We start from the raw sequence: 7584 nt of genomic DNA, 5'->3' as shown, positions 1-7584 counted from the left end.
ACTTTACTTTCCCTCCCTCCGTCTGAAGTCTACAGCCTACTTTTCTAGCAGTCCTCTTTCTCTGAGGATAAGCAGGATGGGACACAATCTGATAGAGCCCGTCATGAAAAACTTATGTTGAAGTTTCTAGAACTTTGACTGTGCCTCACTGGGCCTGCCCACGCATGCTATTATTCCATGCATCCATATGGGGTTACTCCCATCTTTCTTTTCCATGGAGCCCTCTTGTCATGGTTTTGTGCCTCACGCTCCTGTCCTGGGTCTCTTTTTTTTTTGCCAGGATCATTCATCATGGGCTCTCATGGTTTTATTCCTCATAACTTCCCCTAGGCAAGGCTTTTCAGTTGTTTCTTTAAGTTTTCATTTGATTCCCTTACTCACTTCATGGTGGTGTACCATCAGTGCCTGCTGATCATTGAGCCACCACCACCATATATTTTGATTGTGCCTCCCTTTTGTTTTGTCTGAATACATCTAGTGGGTTCTAGCAATGCCCTTGGGTGTGCAAGACTATGTCTATCCTTTACCTGGGGGTATCGCAAATGTGTGACCATGACCCTGAAAGGGTGGTGGTCCTGACTTGAACTTATGGAAAAGTATTTCATGTACAGAAGACTGATTTAGTGGCATTGGAGGCATCTACATCAAAGGAGCATCAGCAGCATGAAGGATGACTGTTGGTTTCCTTGATGCCATTGGCCAATAGAGAACAAGGAGGCAGGCCTTCATCTGAAGCTTTCCAATTGAAGAATGTGTCAGGGTGGCTGCCACCGATCAACCTCTCTATTTTGAGGAGAATTTTGTCACCGCTTTCCAGAGGAGGAGTTGGATGAAAAGATTCAGCAGGCCTTGGAGAAGGTGCTGCAGGGCTTCAGTGCTGGGGCATCAAAGGCACCAAGGCAAGCACAGTTGATCCTTGAGCCTCTGCTAGATTCCCTTTGGGTTCTCGGAAGCAAGGCATTGGTGCCAATGTAAAAGCCAAAGCTGATGCCCAGATGGGCATCAGGATCTATAACAGCTGCTCTGCTAGTTCCAGCTTCTCGGAGAAGTAAGCTTTCCCGGGCTGTCAAAGCTCCTCAAAATCCAGGACAGAACAGCCAAAGGCACCCAATCCTTGAGTCTTTGGCTGAGGACCGAGCATTGAAGCAATCCTTACCATCAGCAGACCAGAGTGAGTCTATTTTGAATATTTTTGGAGGTAGATCTGACACTACAGATGCCTCTGAAGAGGAGGTATTGACAGGGCTCACTTCTGATCTCTCTCCTCCAGCAGAGAGAAGGAAGTCCTCTCCTTCGCAGGTTGTTTTAGGAAAATGGCTGAGGCCATTCCATTTGTTAGACAGATGATTCCAGGAGTAAGATGCTGGACATCCTATAGTTTGTGGAACCCCTTAAGGAAATTGTGGCATTCCCAGACCACAAAGTCCTTCAGGAAGTACGGATGAGGATGTTGGAAAATGCTCCTGCTGTAGCGCCCATCAACTAGATGGTGGATGCTATCTCATCCAAAAGTCTCTTAGATTCAAGAAGATAATTTCCACACCAGTCTGTGGTAGTTGAATCCACGGTCAAAAAGACCAAGAGGTCCAGAACTCATTCCTTGGTGCCCCTGGGGAAGGTGACTAGAACCCTTAAACTTTTCTGCCAAGAGTATCATCAGGGTCATATAGTCAATGCCTGCATAGCTTCTTAATGAGCTTTTTATGGACCATTATATGTGGGATGTGCTAAAGAAAGTGCAGGGGGTGACTGAGCAGTTTCCTAAAAGCAGCAAGATGCTCTCCAGTCATTGTTGAACAGAGGATTAGAATGCAGAAAACACATGGTCTGTTTGACTTTTTTTTTCGAGATTGCATCAAGGGTCTCTGCCATAGGGCTTGGAGCTCGCAGACTTGCCTAGCTGTGGGCCTTAGATCTCCATTCAGAAGTGCAGGAAAGACTTGCTGACGTGGTGTATACAGAGGAGAATCTCTTCATTGACAGAATGGAGGATGCGATAGTGCAGATCAGAGATCACTGCGCAATGCTCCATCAACTCTCTGCTGGCACTCAAGACCCAGCCTTCTCCTCCTCAAAAAATTATCTAAGGCCTAAGCAGATGAGGAAGTTTTTCCACTTGAGAAGGTGCTATGCTCCGCCCCCTTGGTTCCATGCCCAACAGGTGCCTTGTGCTCATCTGAGGTAGCAGAGGGTACCTAAGCCCCAGATGACAACCCAATCAACATCTGGGATGGGGTTTTCACCAGATCACAAAAAATATAGCCCATATTCTGGTACCTGTACCAGAGGACCACCTCGTTGGAGAGATGCTGCAATTTTACATAAACTGCTGGCCCAGTATAACTTTATATGTGTGGGTTCCCAGCAGAATCAGAAGCGGATACAGATTAACCTTAGTGGGTCTCCTGCCAAATTGGCCCCTGGATCCCAGTTGGGGGTTACTTACTGCATCAAGAACAGCTTTGTAGGAGCTCTCCTCCCTCTAAATTTTTTCGCTTTCAGTGTTAAATGGTTTTTTCCCCCTAGTTTATTGTAAACCGGTACGATAAGACCTGGTCTTGAGCATCGGTATATTAAAAGAATTTAAATAAATAAATGGCCAATGGGGTTGAGCTTGTTCCACAAGGCAAAAAGACCTTTTACTCCAAATATTTCCTGATTCCAAAGAAAACAGGGGGAATCCATCCCATCCCAGCTTTAAGGGCCTTGAACAAATTTCATCAAAAAAAGTAAAGTTCAAGATGGTTTCCTTGGGCACCTTAATCCCTTTCTTCAAAAAGGGGACTAGCTATGTTCTCTGAGATAAAGGATGCTTACACTCACATAGAGATTTTCCCTGTTCAAAGGAAATATCTTAGATTCATAGTGGGAGATAGTCTCCTCCAGTAGTGATACGTGTTTTGCCTTTTAAGCTAGTGTCTGCCCCATGTATTTTCACAAAATGTGTGGTAGTGATGACAGCACATTTATGCAAACTGGGGGATGCACACATATCCTTATTTGGATGTGTGGCTGGTCAAGAGTGCATCTTGGGCAGGAGCTGAGGAATTGATGCATATGCTCATCTTGGTATTGGAGTTATTAGGGTTTGATGTCAACTAACGCAAGTCTCATTTGAGCAGGTCACCTCTGTTAAGATACGACTCAGGCAAAAGCCTTCCTTCTATCACAAAGGGGTGCCATCTTGCTATCTACAGTGGAATAGATACAAGAGAGTCAGCAGACATTAGCAGAGGACAGGTTGGGGATCTTGGGCCTCATGGTGTCAACTGTACAAGTCACTCTTATAGCATGTCTCCATGGGAGGAGAGTCCAATGGACTGTGTGATCTCAGTGGCTTCAAGCCACTCAAGATCTTAGACACCATCTAGATGACAGGACTATGCAGGATCTTCCTGTTCTAGAAGCAGGACAATTCCAAGCTGGTCAGGGAAATCCCCTTCCAAATTTCTCTGGTACATAATGTCCTTATGCCATATGTCTAACCTGGACTGGGGAGCTCAGGTAGAGGGGCTGTGCACCCACAGAGTATGGTCTGCTCAGGAAAAGTCTCAGATGTATTTCATGTGATCCTGTACACTCTCATGCCTGAATTTTAAAACTGCCAGGCTTGTAAAAGATGGGGGTTATGTGTGGGGCTGGGTCTTGCATGCGCTGTGCATGTTTTCAGAGAGGCCAGGCCACGCGCATAATCCCTGTTATGTGCAGAAGGACTGGGCCCAGAGAAAGGGATGGTCTTGGAGGTGAGGAGGGACGAGCTGGAGGCGGCCGGTACAGCGGCCATTTGCTGCTGTGTTGGGGAAGCGTGTGCCGGCAGTCAGCTGGTGTGCGCAAGTTGCTTTTGCTCCAAGGGGAGAGGTAAGCAATAAAACAAAAAAAAAAAGAAATGTAGGGAAAGGGTTTAAGGGTGGGGAGGAGAAGGGCGGGGAAGAGGGAGGGAGTATGGGTAGGGACTTTCCCTCCCCATCTGCTCCTTAATTGGAGTGGACTGGGAGGGAACTCGGTGAGTCTGATTGTGTCACCACAGCTAGTCTTACAGAATTGGGCCCCCTGTATGTGCAGCCATGGAATTTTATAACATGCGTGTGCTGGTGTGTGCATGCTGGGAACCACGCGCACCTTTTAAAATCTACTCCTAAAGGTTTCAGAGATCAGCTATCCAACAAAGTTATCCTTGCCCAGACAGACAACTGTGCTGCAATGCACGTACATCAACAAGCAATGAAGTACAGGGTCATATCTCCTGTGGGGCTGGTGCTCATTTCACATACCTGGTGCACATGAAGACTGTTCTCCTGGAGAGATTGAGGTGGTCCTTAGAACCCCACAAATGGTCTTTCTGATTTGCTATCGGTCAGTCGATCTACCAGTGGGGCACACCAGTGCTGGATCTGTTTTGGTTCCCTCAGAACAGGAAGGTCCCACTCTGCTGTTTTAGAAAGTGTGCCTGCAGTAAACTAGCCTTGGATACTTTTGCCCTGAATTGGGGCAGCTACCTGCTGTATGTGTATTCTCCAGTCCCACTAATGGCAAAATCTCTTGAAGCTCAGAGGACAGGAGGAACCATGATGGTCCTAGTTCCCTTTTTACCAAGACAGATCTAGTTACTGCTGCTTTGGGTGAAGTCCATCAGGGAAAAGATTAAATGGAGGGACTTCCTCAGATTTCATCACTCAAGATTAGGGCAGTATGTGCCATGCCAAAGTCAAGTCCCTGTTACTCTCTGCTTAAATGCTGAGAGGTTGATTCTGCAACCCCTTGAGTTGTTGCATGATGTGTCTTGAGTTCTTTTAGCTTCAAGGAAGGATTCCCCCATAAGATCCTATAGATTTAAGTGGAGGTTTGCTGTGTGGTGTGAGCAAACTATCCTAGATCTTTTCTCCTGCTCCATGCAAAAACTGCCTGATAACCTATATTTTTCTGAGTCTGTTCTCAAGACCAACTCCAGAAGCATTCACTTTGATGCAATTGGCACTTGAAGTACATAATCTGGAATGTTGTTTTTGACGGTGGTCATTTCAGCATGCAGGGTTAATGAGCCTCAGGATCTAGTAACTTATCCACCTTTATACCAAATTTTATCATTATAGAATGGTTTTATATACCCATCCTGCCTAAGCTGGAGGTGGAATTCCATCTTAACCATACAATTGTTCTTCCAACATTTTTCCCAGGCCACATGTCTACCAAAGTGAACAAGTTCTGCAGTTTGGACTGCAAAAGAACCTTGGCTGCCTACCTGGAGTGGACTGAATCCCAGAGAAAGTCCATTCAACTTTTTCTTTTGACGCAAAAATGGGAGTGCCATTGCCTCGCAGGCTCCATCTCCTTTTTTATGCCCAGGCAGGGCTCACGCTGAGCCATGGCAATGGCAGGGGTTCATTTGTGATCAGTCTTTATTGAGATCTACAAGGCTGTGGCATGGTATTCTTTTCATTCATTTACATCTAAATACTGTTTGGATAGGGATGGCAGACATGACTAATTTTGGCCAGTCAGTCCTCTGGAACTTGAGCTGTAGCACCCAATGTTTTTGGTCCAGCCTGCCCCTCATCGGTTAAGTAAAAAAAATTAAAAAAAAAAAAGCTTGTTACCAATAAAAATATTGTGCCTGTTGCCACTTGTTTTCCCCTTTTTGTCAGGAGAGGATGGGGGCAGTCTGTACCTAGGGATTCCTCATGTGTCAGGACTGTCAACCTGCTTGTCCTTTGAGAAAGCAGAGTTGCTTACCTGTAACAAATATTGTCTGAGGACAGCACAACATCAGTCTTCACAACACCCACCCACCCTACTCTTGAGTTCATTTTGCTGTTTTTTTGTTTTAATTGCTAAATCCAAGACTGAAGGGACCCTGGGTATAAGGGCATGCCTAGTATGACAGTCAAAGTTCTAGAAACTTTGACACAAGTTTTCCATGCCAGGCTCTAGTGGATGTGTCTCCCATGTGTGTGGACTGACTTCCTGCTGGCCTTGGAAAACACGTGTTGCAGAGAAGCAACTCTTTACACCTGATTAAACCGGTCTGCTCTTCTTCAGTGTGGGAGATGCTGAAGTCAGCTGCACTGAATTCCCTGCAGTTGATGCTATGGCTCCATCACAGATGGAGGGAAAGAGCCAGTCATGCCAGCAACCCACCACCATTGATAGCACCAACTGTGGTCTGTCATGCTGATGGCTATCGCCAAACACCAGTCATTTGTGCTGCCAACACACCTGGCTCTGCTCACGGTGGCTCCACTGCAAACATCTGCTGGGCTGCTAAATTTCCTTCCCTGCTCTGGTTGCACCAGGCTGTTGACCCCAATCCTGAAGAACCTCCGGGCTGCCAGAGTCTTTTCTCATCCAGTCATAGTTATTACCAATGTGCAGCTGCTTAAAGGCGATGGTTGCAGAAAGAGTCCTTGAATTTTTTTTTTCAATAGCTTTACTGAACAAGCTGCTACTGGCAAAGTAGAGGCAAGAGAATGGAAGGGGGTGGGGGGGGTGGGAAGAAGAGCAGTCATATCCAGAGTCTCCCTTGCACCCACTAAATACCTCTAAGCTCAGCACAGGTCAGGAAACACCTGTGAGCCTGGACCAGGGCCTGCTCAGTTAAGGGAAAAAATTAATTGGTACCCTAGGAGCCACTAAGGGAGTTAGCCTCCAGACTGCTGCCCTGGGAGTGATCAGTCAGGAAAGGCCCAGCGACCATGCCTTGTGACAAGTAATCCTGCTGGAGACAGGATACTGCCAAGTGATTATGCTGAACTAGTGCTGATAGCACCGACAAAGTTGTGTTATGTCTCCAACTGCTGGCAGGATGGTATAAACCCATGCATCTGAACGGGTCTAGTAGGATTATGAGGAAACCCTTAGGGGACACTGCATGTATGTGGGAAGGTTTTGTGGAACTTCTTGGGTTTCAGTGCCAAGCGAGCTGTATAGCATCAGATACAGCACATCATCCTGCTAACACCATTCCTATAGTAAAATATAATAGTGACAGTATTATGATGGAGGTATGCTCTGCAGCAGGGACACAGTTTGTTAAGACTGAGGGCGAGCTGGATGAAGTAAAGTGCAGGCAGATCCTGAAGGAGAACCTGTTCCAGTCTGCCAGAGACATGGGACTGGGGAGAAAATTCACCCTTCAGCAGGATAATGATCCAAAGCACAAGCAACAAATGATGGCTCAGCAAGAAGAAAGTGAATGTTCTCAAGTGGCCCTGTCAAAGCCCAGACCCGAATTTAATAGAAAATCCATAGGGCTTCAGTCCATAGATCTCCAGCCAACTCAAGCTCTTCTACCAAGAAAGATGGACAAAAAGTGCTCCTTGCTGCTGTGCACAGTTGGGAGGCGCTTATAAAGCATTCATGGCTGTGCAGATCGTTTATTTTATTCATGTTGAAACTTTAAAAATCAGCTTCAAGGTGCTACCCCAAGACCACACACAGAGGTCCAAATCTAATACAGGCAAATTTAAGCTTATTATTTAATATTGAAAGCCAATCATATGAGACCTTTGGAAGACCCAGAGTGAGAGCTTTATGTTTTTAAAGCTCTCCCTGCGTGTCAGTGAGTGCTGACTTTTTATAGGTAAAACA

The sequence above is a fragment of the Rhinatrema bivittatum genome, chromosome 3 (assembly GCF_901001135.1).
Source record: "Rhinatrema bivittatum chromosome 3, aRhiBiv1.1, whole genome shotgun sequence".
In the NCBI taxonomy this organism is placed as follows: Eukaryota; Metazoa; Chordata; class Amphibia; order Gymnophiona; family Rhinatrematidae; genus Rhinatrema; species Rhinatrema bivittatum.
Note: the sequence above shows the minus strand (reverse complement) of the source record.